This window comes from Dreissena polymorpha, chromosome 6 (assembly GCF_020536995.1).
Source record: "Dreissena polymorpha isolate Duluth1 chromosome 6, UMN_Dpol_1.0, whole genome shotgun sequence".
Taxonomy (NCBI): Eukaryota; Metazoa; Mollusca; class Bivalvia; order Myida; family Dreissenidae; genus Dreissena; species Dreissena polymorpha.
This window is the reverse complement of record NC_068360.1, coordinates 301,499-317,648: the sequence shown is the minus strand read 5'-3', so window position 1 is coordinate 317,648 and position 16,150 is coordinate 301,499. Positions and strand designations below refer to the sequence as shown.

General features: G+C 45.0%; 1 long non-coding RNA gene across 1 annotated transcript; it reads left to right on the top strand.

Annotated features, from left to right (window-relative positions):
* The first annotated feature begins 401 nt into the window (after window positions 1-401).
* Window positions 402-2,836, top strand: LOC127834567 (uncharacterized). The gene is made up of 3 exons (XR_008028003.1): window positions 402-560; window positions 2,241-2,321; window positions 2,805-2,836. It is a non-coding gene; the product is annotated as an uncharacterized LOC127834567 (long non-coding RNA).
* Window positions 2,837-16,150: the final 13,314 nt, after the last annotated feature.

Genomic DNA, 16,150 nt, shown 5'->3' with positions numbered 1-16,150 from the left:
TTGTCTTACACTCTTCTGCCTGTTTCTGCCTTATCTCTCCTCCAAAGCAGGCCAGATGGTTGATTCTACCATAGGTCAGTCTTGTCTTACACTCTTCTCCCTGTTTCTGCCTTCTTTCCCGTCCCAAGCGGGCCAGATGGTTGGTTCTACCATAGGTCCATCTTGTCTTACACTCTTCTCCCTGTTCTGCCTTCTCTCCCTTTCAAGCAGGCCAGATGGTTGGTTCTACCATAGGTCCATCTTGTCTTCCTCTCTCATCCCTGTTTCTGCCTTATCTCTCCTCCCAAGCGGGCCAGATGGTTGGTTCTACCATAGGTCCGTCTTGTCTTGCAATCTTCTCCCTGCTTCCGCCTTTTCTGCCCTCCCAACGGCCAGATGGTTGGTTCAACCATAGGTCCGGTCCGTCTTGTCTTACAATCTTCTCCCTGCTTCCGCCTTCTCTGCCCTCCCAAGCGGGCCAGATGGTTGGTTCTACCATAGGTCTGTCTTGTCTTACACTCTTCTCCCTGTTTCTGCCTTCTCTCCCTCCCAAGCGTGCCAGATGGTTGGTTCTACCATAGGTCCGTCTTGTCTTCCTCTCCCATCCCTGTTTCTGCCTTCTCTCCTCCCAAGTGGGCCAGATGGTTGGTTCTACCATAGGTCTGTCTTGTCTTACACTCTTCTCCCTGCTTCCGCCTTCTCTCCCCCCAAGCGGGCCAGATGGTTGGTTCTACCATAGGTCTGTCTTGTCTTACACTCTTCTCCCAGTTTCTGCCTTCTTTCCCTCCCAAGCAGGCCAGATGGTTGGTTCTACCATAGGTCCGTCTTGTCTTACACTCTTCTGCCTGTTTCTGCCTTATCTCCTCCAAAGCGGGCCAGATGGTTGGTTCTACCATAGGTCCGTCTTGTCTTACACTCTTCTGCCTGTTTCTGCCTTATCTCTCCTCCAAAGCAGGCCAGATGGTTGGTTCTACCATAGGTCAGTCTTGTCTTACACTCTTCTCCCTGTTTCTGCCTTCTTTCCCGTCCCACGCAGGCCAGATGGTTGGTTCTACCATAGGTCTGTCTTGTCTTACACTCTTCTCCCTGCTTCTGCCTTCTCTCCCTTTCAAGCAGGCCAGATGGTTGGTTCTACCATAGGTCCGTCTTGTCTTACACTCTTCTGCCTGTTTCTGCCTTATCTCCTCCAAAGCGGGCCAGATGGTTGGTTCTACCATAGGTCCGTCTTGTCTTACACTCTTCTGCCTGTTTCTGCCTTATCTCTCCTCCAAAGCAGGCCAGATGGTTGGTTCTACCATAGGTCAGTCTTGTCTTACACTCTTCTCCCTGTTTCTGCCTTCTTTCCCGTCCCAAGCGGGCCAGATGGTTGGTTCTACCATAGGTCTGTCTTGTCTTACACTCTTCTCCCTGTTCTGCCTTCTATCCCTTTCAAGCAGGCCAGATGGTTGGTTCTACCATAGGTCCGTCTTGTCTTCCTCTCGCATCCCTATTTCTGCCTTATCTCTCCTCCCAAGCGGGCCAGATGATTGGTTTAACCATAGGTCCGTCTTGTCTTACAATCTTCTCCCTGCTTCCGCCTTCTCTGCCCTCCCAAGCGGGCCAGATGGTTGGTTCTACCATAGGTCCGTCTTGTCTTACACTCTTTTGCCTGTTTCTGCCTTATCTCCTCCAAAGCGGGCCAGATGGTTGGTTCTACCGTAGGTCTGTCTTGTCTTACACTCTTCTCCCTGTTTCTGCCTTCCCTCCCCTCCCAAGCGTGGCAAGATGGTTGGTTCTACCATAGGTCTGTCTTGTCTTACACTCTTCTCCCTGTTCTGCCTTCTCTCCCTTTCAAGCAGGCCAGATGGTTGGTTCTACCATAGGTCCGTCTTGTCTTCCTCTCTCATCCCTGTTTCTGCCTTATCTCTCCTTCCAAGCGGGCCAGATGGTTGGTACAACCATAGGTCTGTCTTGTCTAACACTCTTCTCCCTGTTTCTGCCTTCTCTCCCTCCCAAGCGTTGCCAGATGGTTGGTTCTACCATAGGTCCGTCTTGTCTTCCTCTCTCATCCCTGTTTCTGCCTTCTCTCCTCCCAAGCGGGCCAGATGGTTGGTTCTACCATAGGTCTGTCTTGTCTTAAACTCTTCTCCCTGCTTCCGCCTTCTCTCCCCCCAAGCGGGTCAGATGGTTGGTTCTACCATAGGTCTGTCTTGTCTTACACTCTTCTCCCTGTTCTGCCTTCTCTCCCTTTCAAGCAGGCCAGATGGTTGGTTCTACCATAGGTCCGTCTTGTCTTCCTCTCTCATCCCTGTTTCTGCCTTATCTCTCCTCCCAAGCGGGCCAGATGGTTGGTTCTACCATAGGTCCGTCTTGTCTTACACTCTTCTGCCTGTTTCTGCCTTATCTCTCCTCCAAAGCAGGCCAGATGGTTGGTTTCTACCATAGGTCCGTCTTGTCTTACACTCTTCTGCATGTTTCTGCCTTATCTCCTCCAAAGCGGGCCAGATGGTTGGTTCTACCATAGGTCCGTCTTGTCTTACACTCTTCTGCCTGTTTCTGCCTTATCTCTCCTCCAAAGCAGGCCAGATGGTTGGTTCTACCATAGGTCAGTCTTGTCTTACACTCTTCTCCCTGTTTCTGCCTTCTTTCCCGTCCCAAGCGGGCCAGATGGTTGGTTCTACCATAGGTCTGTCTTGTCTTACACTCTTCTCCCTGTTCTGCCTTCTCTCCCTTTCAAGCAGGCCAGATGGTTGGTTCTACCATAGGTCCGTCTTGTCTTCCTCTCTCATCCCTATTTCTGCCTTATTTCTCCTCCCAAGCGGGCCAGATGGTTGGTTCTACCATAGGTCCGTCTTGTCTTGCAATCTTCTCCCTGCTTCCGCCTTCTCTGCCCTCCCAAGCGGGCCAGATGGTTGGTTTAACCATAGGTCCGTCTTGTCTTACAATCTTCTCCCTGCTTCTGCCTTCTCTGCCCTCCCAAGCGGGCCAGATGGTTGGTTCTACCATAGGTCTGTCTTGTCTTACACTCTTCTACCTGTTTCTGCCTTCTCTCCCTCCCAAGCAGGCCAGTTGGTTGGTTCTACCATAGGTCCGTCTTGTCTTACACTCTTATGCCTGTTTCTGCCTTATCTCCTCCAAAGCGGGCCAGATGGTTGGTTCTACCGTAGGTCCGTCTGGTCTTACACTCTTCTCCCTGTTTCTGCCTTTTCCCCCCTCCCAAGCAGGCCAGATGGTTGTTCTACCATAGGTCTGTCTTGTCTTACACTCTTCTCCCTGCTCTGCCTTCTCTCCCTTTCAAGCAGGCCAGATGGTTGGTTCTACCATAGGTCCGTCTTGTCTTCCTCTCTCATCCCTGCTTCCGCCTTCTCTGCCCTCCCAAGCGGGCCAGATGGTTGGTTCTACCATAGGTCTGTCTTGTCTTACACTCTTCTCCCTGTTTCTGCCTTCTTTCCCGTCCCACGCGGGCCAGATGGTTGGTTTCTACCATAGGTCTGTCTTGTCTTACACTCTTCTCCCTGCTTCCGCCTTCTCTCCCCCCAAGCGGGCCAGATGGTTGGTTCTACCATAGGTCTGTCTTGTCTTACACTCTTCTCCCAGTTTCTGCCTTCTTTCCCTCCCAAGCAGGCCAGATGGTTGGTTCTACCATAGGTCCGTCTTGTCTTACACTCTTCTGCCTGTTTCTGCCTTATCTCCTCCAAAGCGGGCCAGATGGTTGGTTCTACCATAGGTCCGTCTTGTCTTACACTCTTCTGCCTGTTTCTGCCTTATCTCTCCTCCAAAGCAGGCCAGATGGTTTGTTCTACCATAGGTCAGTCTTGTCTTACACTCTTCTCCCTGCTTCTGCCTTCTTTCCCGTCCCACGCGGGCCAGATGGTTGGTTCTACCATAGGTCTGTCTTGTCTTACACTCTTCTCCCTGCTTCTGCCTTCTCTCCCTTTCAAGCAGGCCAGATGGTTGGTTCTACCATAGGTCCGTCTTGTCTTACACTCTTCTGCCTGTTTCTGCCTTATCTCCTCCAAAGCGGGCCAGATGGTTGGTTCTACCATAGGTCCGTCTTGTCTTACACTCTTCTGCCTGTTTCTGCCTTATCTCTCCTCCAAAGCAGGCCAGATGGTTGGTTCTACCATAGGTCAGTCTTGTCTTACACTCTTCTCCCTGTTTCTGCCTTCTTTCCCGTCCCAAGCGGGCCAGATGGTTGGTTCTACCATAGGTCTGTCTTGTCTTACACTCTTCTCCCTGTTCTGCCTTCTATCCCTTTCAAGCAGGCCAGATGGTTGGTTCTACCATAGGTCCGTCTTGTCTTCCTCTCTCATCCCTATTTCTGCCTTATCTCTCCTCCCAAGCGGGCCAGATGATTGGTTTAACCATAGGTCCGTCTTGTCTTACAATCTTCTCCCTGCTTCCGCCTTCTCTGCCCTCCCAAGCGGGCCAGATGGTTGGTTCTACCATAGGTCCGTCTTGTCTTACACTCTTATGCCTGTTTCTGCCTTATCTCCTCCAAAGCGGGCCAGATGGTTGGTTCTACCGTAGGTCTGTCTTGTCTTACACTCTTCTCCCTGTTTCTGCCTTCCCTCCCCTCCCAAGCGGGCCAGATGGTTGGTTCTACCATAGGTCTGTCTTGTCTTACACTCTTCTCCCTGTTCTGCCTTCTCTCCCTTTCAAGCAGGCCAGATGGTTGGTTCTACCATAGGTCCGTCTTGTCTTCCTCTCTCATCCCTGTTTCTGCCTTACCTCTCCTTCCAAGCGGGCCAGATGGTTGGTACAACCATAGGTCTGTCTTGTCTAACACTCTTCTCCCTGTTTCTGCCTTCTCTCCTTCCCAAGCGTGCCAGATGGTTGGTTCTACCATAGGTCCGTCTTGTCTTCCTCTCTCATCCCTGTTTCTGCCTTCTCTCCTCCCAAGCGGGCCAGATGGTTGGTTCTACCATAGGTCTGTCTTGTCTTAAACTCTTCTCCCTGCTTCCGCCTTCTCTCCCCCCAAGCGGGTCAGATGGTTGGTTCTACCATAGGTATGTCTTGTCTTACACTCTTCTCCCTGTTCTGCCTTCTATCCCTTTCAAGCAGGCCAGATGGTTGGTTCTACCATAGGTCCGTCTTGTCTTCCTCTCTCATCCCTGTTTCTGCCTTATCTCTCCTCCCAAGCGGGCCAGATGGTTGGTTCTACCATAGGTCCGTCTTGTCTTACACTCTTCTGCCTGTTTCTGCCTTATCTCTCCTCCAAAGCAGGCCAGATGGTTGGTTCTACCATAGGTCCGTCTTGTCTTACACTCTTCTGCCTGTTTCTGCCTTATCTCCTCCAAAGCGGGCCAGATGGTTGGTTCTACCATAGGTCCGTCTTGTCTTACACTCTTCTGCCTGTTTCTGCCTTATCTCTCCTCCAAAGCAGGCCAGATGGTTGGTTCTACCATAGGTCAGTCTTGTCTTACACTCTTCTCCCTGTTTCTGCCTTCTTTCCCGTCCCCAAGCGGGCCAGATGGTTGGTTCTACCATAGGTCTGTCTTGTCTTACACTCTTCTCCCTGTTCTGCCTTCTCTCCCTTTCAAGCAGGCCAGATGGTTGGTTCTACCATAGGTCCGTCTTGTCTTCCTCTCTCATCCCTATTTCTGCCTTATCTCTCCTCCCAAGCGGGCCAGATGGTTGGTTCTACCATAGGTCCGTCTTGTCTTGCAATCTTCTCCCTGCTTCCGCCTTCTCTGCCCTCCCAAGCGGGCCAGATGGTTGGTTTTAACCATAGGTCCGTCTTGTCTTACAATCTTCTCCCTGCTTCTGCCTTCTCTGCCCTCCCAAGCGGGCCAGATGGTTGGTTCTACCATAGGTCTGTCTGTCTTACACTCTTCTACCTGTTTCTGCCTTCTCTCCCTCCCAAGCAGGCCAGTTGGTTGGTTCTACCATAGGTCCGTCTTGTCTTACACTCTTGTGCCTGTTTCTGCCTTATCTCCTCCAAAGCGGGCCAGATGGTTGGTTCTACCGTAGGTCCGTCTGGTCTTACACTCTTCTCCCTGTTTCTGCCTTTTCCCCCCTCCAAAGCAGGCCAGATGGTTGGTTCTACCATAGGTCTGTCTTGTCTTACACTCTTCTCCCTGCTCTGCCTTCTCTCCCTTTCAAGCAGGCCAGATGGTTGGTTCTACCATAGGTCCGTCTTGTCTTCCTCTCTCATCCCTGCTTCCGCCTTCTCTGCCCTCCCAAGCGGGCCAGATGGTTGGTTCTACCATAGGTCTGTCTTGTCTTACACTCTTCTCCCTGCTTCGGCCTTCTCTCCCCCCAAACGGGCCAGATGGTTGGTTTCTACCATAGGTCTGTCTTGTCTTACACTCTTCTCCCTGCTTCCGCCTTCTCTCCCCTCCCAAGCGTGCCAGATGGTTGGTTCTACCATAGGTCCGTCTTGTCATACACTCTTCTCCCTGTTTCTGCCTTCTCTCCTTCCCAAGCAGGCCAGATGGTTGGTTCTACCATAGGTCCGTCTTGTCTTACACTCTTCTGCCTGTTTCTGCCTTAGCTCTCCTCGGAAGCAGGCCAGATGGTTGGTTCTACCATAGGTCAGTCTTGTCTTACACTCTTCTCCCAGTTTCTGCCTTCTTTCCCTCCCAAGCAGGCACGATGGTTGGTTCTACCATAGGTCCGTCTTGTATTACACTCTTTTGCCTTATCTCCTCCAAATTGGGCCAGATGGTTGGTTCTACCATAGGTCCGTCTTGTCTTACACTCTTCTGCCTGTTTCTGCCTTATCTCTCCTCCTAAGCAGGCCAGATGGTTGGTTCTACCATAGGTCAGTCTTGTCTTACACTCTTCTCCCTGTTTCTGCCTTCTTTCCCGTCCCAATCGGGCAAGATGGTTGGTTCTACCATAGGTCCATCTTGTCTTACACTCTTCTCCCTGTTCTGCCTTCTCTCCATTTCAAGCAGGCCAGATGGTTGGTTCTACCATAGGTCCATCTTGTCTTCCTCTCTCATCCCTGTTTCTGCCTTATCTCTCCTCCCAAGCGGGCCAGATGGTTGGTTCTACCATAGGTCCGTCTTGTCTTACACTCTTCTCCCTGCTTCCGCCTTTTCTGCCCTCCCAATGGCCAGATGGTTGGTTCAACCATAGGTCCGTCTTGTCTTACAATCTTCTCCCTGCTTCCGCCTTCTCTGCCTTCCCAAGCGGGCCAGATGGTTGGTTCTACCATAGGTCTGTCTTGTCTTACACTCTTCTCCCTGTTTCTGCCTTCTCTCCCTCCCAAGTGTGCCAGATGGTTGGTTCTACCATAGGTCCGTCTTCTCTTCCTCTCTCATCCCTGTTTCTGCCTTCTCTCCTCCCAAGCGGACCAGATGGTTGGTTTTACCATAGGTCTGTCTTGTCTTACACTCTTCTCCCTGCTTCCGCCTTCTCTCCCCCAAGCGGGCCAGATGGTTGGTTCTACCATAGGTCTGTCTTGTCTTACACTCTTCTCCCAGTTTCTGCCTTCTTTCCCTCCCAAGCAGGCCAGATGGTTGGTTCTACCATAGGTCCCAGGGTTCCCTCTGGGCTTTCAAAAGTTGTCGCCACTTACTTTCGCCAAATTTAAAAAGTTGTCGCCACACTGGGGCTACATTTGGGCAATGAAGATCATGTTATTATAATACAAACAAAAACTGAGCATTTACAGTATGTTAAAGGAATTGATTTAATAACAGTAGTATTAATAATAACAACACATTTAACATTGTTAATTAAATAAAGGCACATTCAATCAGTTGTAACTCTTGTTGATTGACACCTTCTTAGCAGCCTGAATATGTTGCCACAGTTTTGTGTGCTTCAGAAGCTTTATGGTATTCTGAAAATACAAAAAGGGAAATATAATATTAATATAATACTAATAATAATCAATGAATGTGAAGTATATAAATAATATAAATGTGTGCTAGCATATGATCTACTACATAGAGCCCTTAACACAACAGTCAAATAAAATAAGCATTTGTGTATATCAAATGTCAAATTGATTTCCATGTGATAAACTATGTTTACCTTTTTTTTAAGGTACATCCGGTAGTGGATGAATTGATAAGTGTTGAGGATATAAAGAGTTCACACAGCATAGATTGTGTGTTGGAAATCATATTGAAGGAAATGAAATTCTGATAAACAACTGTCTTTGTTTGGTTTTTGTTTGTTAGCTGGTGAATAATAGCGGTGGGAACGTTTGCATTTTGAATGAGTCTCAAAATAAGCAGCATCTAATGTCACTTTCTAAAAGTCGTTTTACACTCTGAACTTGCCATTTTAACGAGTGAAACAGCAATATGTCACCGTTTAAATAGAACCAATAGATGTAAAATGTTTTACTATTTTCTATAATTACACCGATTTTTCTAAAAACAATCGATACTTACCTTTTTGATTGTCATTGTTGTCAATTTAACGGTCTTGAATCTGCTTCGAACACTGTGACAAACACTTCACATTTAAGCGCAAAGTCGGTATATTTCAATATTGCCTTATCTCTGAAGCAATAAAACTGCCGACCAATTAAGATAACTTGCAACAACACCCCAGATAATCGCAATTATCACCATAACATTCCACTTTGCGGTAGTCGGCAGTCAGCACCACGCTCCATTGATTACAGCTGTATCGCTTACACCATGGAAATCTATAGTATTACGACTGGCCGTAAAGCGGCTGGGAAACACAGCGTCTTTTGTCATTTTAAGAAAATATGAACGCAGAAAAATGCCGATTTTTTTAAAATCGCCATTTACGAAATTTTGTCGCCATATTTTTTATTTTGTCGCAATTGGCGCCAATGGCGATCGACAGCGGGAACCCTGAGGTCCGTCTTGTCTTACACTCTTCTGCCTTGTTTCTGCCTTATCTCCTCCATAGCGGGCCAGATGGTTGGTTCTACCATAGATCCGTCTTGTCTTACACTCTTCTGCCTGTTTCTGCCTTATCTCTCCCTCCAAAGCAGGCCAGATGGTTGGTTCTACCATAGGTCAGTCTTGTCTTACACTCTTCTCCCTGTTTCTGCCTTCTTTCCCGTCCCAAGCGGGCCAGATGGTTGGTTCTACCATAGGTCTGTCTTGTCTTACACTCTTCTCCCTGTTCTGCCTTCTCTCCCTTTCAAGCGGGCCAGATGGTTGGTTCTACCATAGGTCCGTCTTGTCTTCCTCTCTCATCCCTATTTCTGCCTTATCTCTCCTCCTAAGCGGGCCAGATGGTTGGTTCTACCATAGGTCCGTTTTGTCTTGCAATCTTCTCCCTGCTTCCGCCATCTCTGCCCTCCCAAGCGGTCCAGATGGTTGGTTTAACCATAGGTCCGTCTTGTCTTACAATCTTATCCCTGCTTCTGCCTTCTCTGCCCTACCAAGCGGGCCAGATGGTTGGTTCTACCATAGGTCTGTCTTGTCTTACACTCTTCTCCCTGTTTCTGCCTTCTCTCCCCTCCCAAGCAGGCCAGATGGTTGGTTTCTACCATAGGTCCGTCTTGTCTTACACTCTTATGCCTGTTTCTGCCTTATCTCCTCCAAAGCGGGCCAGATGGTTGGTTCTACCGTAGGTCCATCTTGTCTTACACTCTTTCTTCCTGTTTCTGCCTTCTCCCCCCTCCCAAGCGGGCCAGATGGTTGGTTCTACCATAGGTCTGTCTTGTCTTACACTCTTCTCCCTGCTCTGCCTTCTCTCCCTTTCAAGCAGGCCAGATGGTTGGTTCTACCATAGGTCCGTCTTGTCTTCCTCTCTCTCATCCCTGCTTCCGCCTTCTCTGCCCTCCCAAGCGGGCCAGATGGTTGGTTCTACCATAGGTCTGTTCTTGTCTTACACTCTTCTCCCTGCTTCCGCCTTCTCTCCCCCCAAGCGGGCCAGATGGTTGGTTCTACCATAGGTCTGTCTTGTCTTACACTCTTCTCCCTGCTTCTGCCTTCTCTCCCCTCCAAGCGTGCCAGATGGTTGGTTCTACCATAGGTCCGTCTTGTCATACACTCTTCTCCCTGTTTCTGCCTTCTCTCCCTCCCAAGCAGGCCAGATGGTTGGTTCTACCATAGGTTTGGCTTGTCTTACACTCTTCTGCCTGTTTCTGCCTTATCTCTCCTCCGAAGCAGGCCAGATGGTTGGTTCTACCATAGGTCAGTCTTGTCTTACACTCTTCTCCCTGTTTCTGCCTTCTTTCCCCTCCCAAGCGGGCCAGATGGTTGGTTCTACCCTAGGTCTGTCTTGTCTTACACTCTTCTCCCTGTTCTGCCTTCTCTCCCTTTCAAGCAGGCCAGATGGGTTGGTTCTACCATAGGTCCGTCTTTTCTTCCTCTCTCATCCCTGTTCTGCCTTATCTCTCCTCCCAAGCGGGCCAGATGGTTGGTTCTACCATAGGTCCGTCTTGTCTTGCAATCTTCTTCCTGCTGACCGCCTTCTCTGCCCTCCCAACGGCCAGATGGTTGGTTCAACCATAGGTCCGTCTTGTCTACAATCTTCTCCCTGCTTCCGCCTTCTCTGCCCTCCCAAGCGGGCCAGATGGTTGGTTCTGCCATAGGTTTGGCTTGTCTTACACTCTTCTCCCTGTTCTGCCTTCTCTCCCTCCCAAGCAGGCCAGATGGTTGGTTCTACCATAGGTCCGTCTTGTCTAACACTCTTCTGCCTGTTTCTGCCTTCTCTCTCCTGCAAAGCGGGCCAGATGGTTTGGTTCTACCAAATCTTACAATCTTCTCCCTGCTTCCGCCTTCCAACCGGATGGTATTTGGGTTGGCAAATCTCCATAAAAATATTATTATTTATTGCTTGTTTAAATTTATGTTCAAACCCAAATAACGTCGCTTGTGTGCATTTTTGTACTTTTTTTGTAAAGACTTTGTGAAAAAGTTAATATAATTGACAGAAATAATGTGTAACAATATTGCTGTTAATGAGAATATCCTTATAGTGTAAAGTAAACACACCTTTCCACATGGAGAGGAAATCCAGGTTCAAATCCTGGTAGGGATCCCATATAAGCAGCAAATGGCCAAACAAACAGTCGTATGGGTAAAATCTAAAGGGTCAAAATAGTAACAAGTTAAAAAAAGTTAAATATAAAACAGTTTCAAGTATTCAAGCCACCAATCAAAATGACCTTAAAGGTCGAGCAGTTTATTAAAGCTCAACTAAATGTTTAAATCTCAACTAAATGTTGATATGGCTGCTTAGATGCATAGAGCTCGCAATAAGGAAGCGGAAGTTGCTTGTTTTGCACGATTTTAAAATGTTTCACACTTCAATACACACGGATAAGATCGGCTAACTTTAGCATTACAATCTTGTGAACTGCGTGCTTCAGACTGATCGTCAAGTTTAACAATACCAAGGCAAGACAATGCGAGAAACTCTTTTTGGCAAGGACATTTACATTGAGCTACAGGTCTAAACAGTTCTTTGAAGCCAGATCAATCAAACGTGAGGGCGACTCTGTCGACCTGGGGTGATGGGTGGAATCTCTATAGGGTTATAAGCGAACATTCCTCATCAAAGATACCAATGTCTTAGCTGCCATCCTTAAATGGCAATCTTCCATCGAATAAATTTGCAACTGTTCCATGAACAATTCATAATGAGTGTGCTTCTTTTTGTCTCGTGTATCGCCAAAAGAGACTCAGTAAATATTTAAACCAGTTTGACATTATATTCCTAAGTGAAACATGGACTCATAAAAACAGTGACATTGACTTACAAGGCTATAAATTATTTCACTCGTACAGAAATACCAAAATCGACGTGCGAAACGTAGCAGTTAAGGAATTTTAGTTTATATCAAAACAAGAGCTGTCAGAGGACAGCTATAACGTAAGCCAATCATGGAGAGAGGGGGGGGTATAATTGGGTGTTGTGATCATTTAATAGATGATCTTTCAAAATAAGGAAACATTTTAATTTTTTTAATTTTTTTTTAGGGGGGGGGGGTTGAGGTGGTTTTGTGATTAATGTGTGTGTGATCATTTAATAGATGATCTTTCAAACAAAAGAAAAATAAAAAAAAAATTGGGGGGGGTGGGGGGTTCCTTGGGGGTGGGCGTGGGGGATGGTTTGGGCGGAGTGCATTGTGGTATGTAGGGTAAGTGTTGTTTTGTCAAACTTAAACATAGATTTATCATTAATATGATATTCTACGTATAAAAGGGGCCATAATTCTGTCAAAATTCTTGATACAGTGTCTGCTCTTGTTTATTAGTTGGGGGGTCATGTTGGTAAACAAGTATGCAAAATATGAAAGCAATATGTCCAGGGACACAGGAAATATTTGGGGGTAGTACGCAAACTTTAACATAGATTTATCAATAATATGCATATTCTAAGTATAAAAGGGGCAATAATTATGTCAAAATGCTTGATACAGTTGTCTGCTCTGGTTTATAGGTTGGAGTCATGATTGTTAACAAGTATGCAAAATATGAAAGCAATATGTCAAGGACATAGGAATATTTGGGGTAGTACGCAAACTTTAACATAGATTTATCAAGTATAAAATGGGCCATAATTCTGTCAAAATGCTTGGTACAGTTGTCTGCACTTGTTTATAGGTTGGGGTCATGATGGTAAACAAGTTTGCAAAATATGAAAGCAATATGTCAAAGGACATTGAAAATATTTGGGGTAGTACGCAAACTTTAACATTTGCACACAAACGGACACGGGAACGGGAACGGACACGGCAACGCCGATGCCGGGGTGAGTAGGATAGCTCCACTATATATATATATCATGTATAATAATCGAGCTAAAATAATATTGTTAAGTCTGTTAAGCTAGTAAAAAACGATCACGATTGTTTACTATGCGTTAAGTTAGATAAGACGTTTTTTCCAGAATGCAGAAGATATGTATATTGTATCTACCTATATTGTACCAGAATATTCACCTTTTCACGATATGGTCAATGCAGTTGCATTTTTCCAATTAGATAACGATATATGTAGTAATGTTTTATATTTCATAACAGTTCATGCCAAACATAAATTATTTATCAATAACCATTTAGAATAAAAACAAACACATTTGTTTAGGTGTCATCACCAGCAGGGTATTTTATTCAATGGGGCGTTCTACACATAAATGCAAATTGCAATGCTACGGACAACCGTATGTCTGCAAATTGCAACAGAGATCAAACTCAATGGCACACCGCTTTAATAAAGAGTCGAGACGTAAGTAAATGTGGCGACATCCTTCCAATATATATATATAGGAACTGAAACGATACTTAATCAATTGTATAGGACAAGTTGTTACACTTATTATAAAACCGGCATAAATGTAACATGCGAATAGTGCAATATTATTTAACAACTCAGGCGGTAAGCATAAACTCAAAATCACTCAAGAGCACAATTTAACTAACCATTCAAAAGCGCAAGCCCATGGACACAATGTCCCGAACAACCACCCGCCCACCCCACCCGATGCCCAATGCGCACACAGGACACCCCAACGCCCATCAACCACGCCAATCGCAAAAATGAACACAGTGGAAACATGAGCTTGTAAAAACCAGCTTCGATATTTGCAAGATTGATCCACCACCACCAATCAAGAGAAGTGCACATGACTTTATGTACAACCCAAACAAAAAAACTGGTAATAATGAACGAGTCAGGTTAACAGCGAGCGGGATACGCACCCTACTGTCATTTTTTCTTTTTCTTTCTTTGTTTTCCTTTTAATGGCAGGGGGACGTATGAGGACCCATGGCTCAAGACCGGTGTCTAGGGTCTTCATCACCTCCTGAAACCAGTCTTAATGTTAAGAGAAATCTGCACATAATCAGATATAACTATATCGTAAACATTTGAACTATTCTTTAAAAAAAACATGTACACAGAGCTGAGAAAAATTGAGTATAACACGTATACTCGTTAATGTCCGAAACAAATGCCCGTCTCTAGCTCAAGTCATCTGTCTGCTCTCATAAAACTCACTGAAAACCATAAAACATAATAATAACCTTTAAACGTACAGAGCGTAAATAAATAAAACAATTTTAATTACGTCCACGCTTACCCTGCTTGCCTGTCGAATGACCCAAACCTACTAATATGTGCATGAGGAAATCTTGATTTCCGCACCATTGAACATGCACAACCTTCAAAACCTGTATAACCAGTTTATTCAATCTCACAACGATAATAAAAACATATTTCAAACAAGGAATAGTATTAGCTTGAGATGATTTTAATGCGATGGTAAGGCCGAAATCGGACTGTATGCTATGATCGACATGTATCTCAATCAACAGATGACGAAATTGATCATTACATTCCTCGAGTATCTAATGATAATAGAACTAACGCATTTAGCGATAGATTACTGGAGTTATGAAAAGCTCGTGATTAACGAAGATGTAATGGTCGAATAGGGAGCGATGCGAGTGTTGGTAAATTCACGTGTTTCACGCATAATGGCGAAAGCGTTGTAGATTATTTGTTAACAAGTTACAATTATTTGACCATATAAGGAATTTCTGCGTTCAATATTAACCGAATTTTCAAATCACGCACCACCACTACATTTGATTTAAAAACGAATGCAAAAAATTCAGGGGACCGTTTCAATAAACGTCGTAGTACACATTTACGATACGATACATTTTTCAAAGACGCATAATTGCTTCAGTCAATATCATATGATAATAATTTTCAGTACTTTATTAGTTGCATTGGCATCTCTAACGACGTATACATCATGGCGAGGAGTTAGTTCGTCTACTTATTTCGATTACAAAATTCTCTCGTAAGCTAAAATTGTCGTACGATCGTTATGAAACGGCCCCCTGCTCATAATATAAACGGTGAAAGTTATTACATTAAATAGGATAATATGTGTAGTATGCCACGACCTATATCAATGCAAAGAAAATAACTTAGATACGGATTAAATGGTCGACCAATTCACAGTGCTTTTACATAATAACGGAATTAAATACTTTAAGAAGACTAAACAATAAATACTCACAGTTTTCAAACACAAGTATACATATATATATATATATATCAGGCATTTCCCAGGCGGTTTTAGCACAGCGGGCCCGCCGTGCCTGGACTTCAAAATCCATTTCGCCGCGGCGCTTGATTTTCCGATCATGATGCCGAAACGCCTAAATGTTTACATTCCCTTGTAATTTCTGATCCGTCTGTATTCGGCCAACGACCAATCCGTATAAGCTGTGTGTGCAAAGGCTTAGATAAGAGGCGAGCACGATTTACGGGTCGTTTATAGGTGTCAACTATGGTGTTTGCCCCCTAATAATGGTCGATAATGATCGATTATTACTGGTGCACATGGTTAAGAGCAATTAAAGGTATGCGCGATTTTGTTGATGTTTTATTTTAGTTGCAAACAACTATTTCAGCGGTGTTTCAAGAATAGTCACTGTTGTTTGTTGCGGGGTAGTGTGTACCATAATAACAGAACAGAAATTGTGTTTTATTATGACTTGCAGTATAATAAAACAAACAAAGCATGATTAAGATGATTCATGTCACGTTAATCATATTTTTGTAAAATACGGTATACATTTAAGCGTAATTGAAGTTATATTTACGGTTAATTGAAGTCAACTCTCATTTGATTGCTCCCTAAAACTTAAATGTTTTCACACTATTTCAACGCGACTAAATTAACAGCACTAACATTTAATGCATTCACATCAAATAGTTATTCGATATTTTCGGAATACGATATATATCTGCAACAAGTTATTTTAGTTTGGGCACGTCCAGCACGCAGAATGCTACGATCTAAGATACGACCAGTCCCGTGCCTGGAAAATCTGCAGTTACCCATTTCATTGTCAGTACTACTAATAATCGTGTCTGTCAGAGAGTGCAATAAGTGAAAGTTTCCAGGACGTTTAAATGATTCTCTAACCTCTGACCCACCAACAAGCGACTCAAACAGCGAGCCAGTGGGTTCGACAGTAGTTGGACGCAATATTGTCCATGGGTTAACACATTTTGAAGGAGGGGTTAGAATATCTTTACTTTTTTATAAGTTTGTAGTGAAAGCAACACTAAATGAAATCGCAAGTGAATAATAATTGAAAACAGACAGATATTGTGTTGCATCAATTATAAGACTCTACAGATGATAACATTTCAATATGAATGTCACTTTATAAACATATAATATACTATTAAATAAAAAAGTTGTACGTATGATGTGCTCTTTGTGTATTGTCAATGTGCAGATCAGTACGGTTCTAGATGAAGCAGTC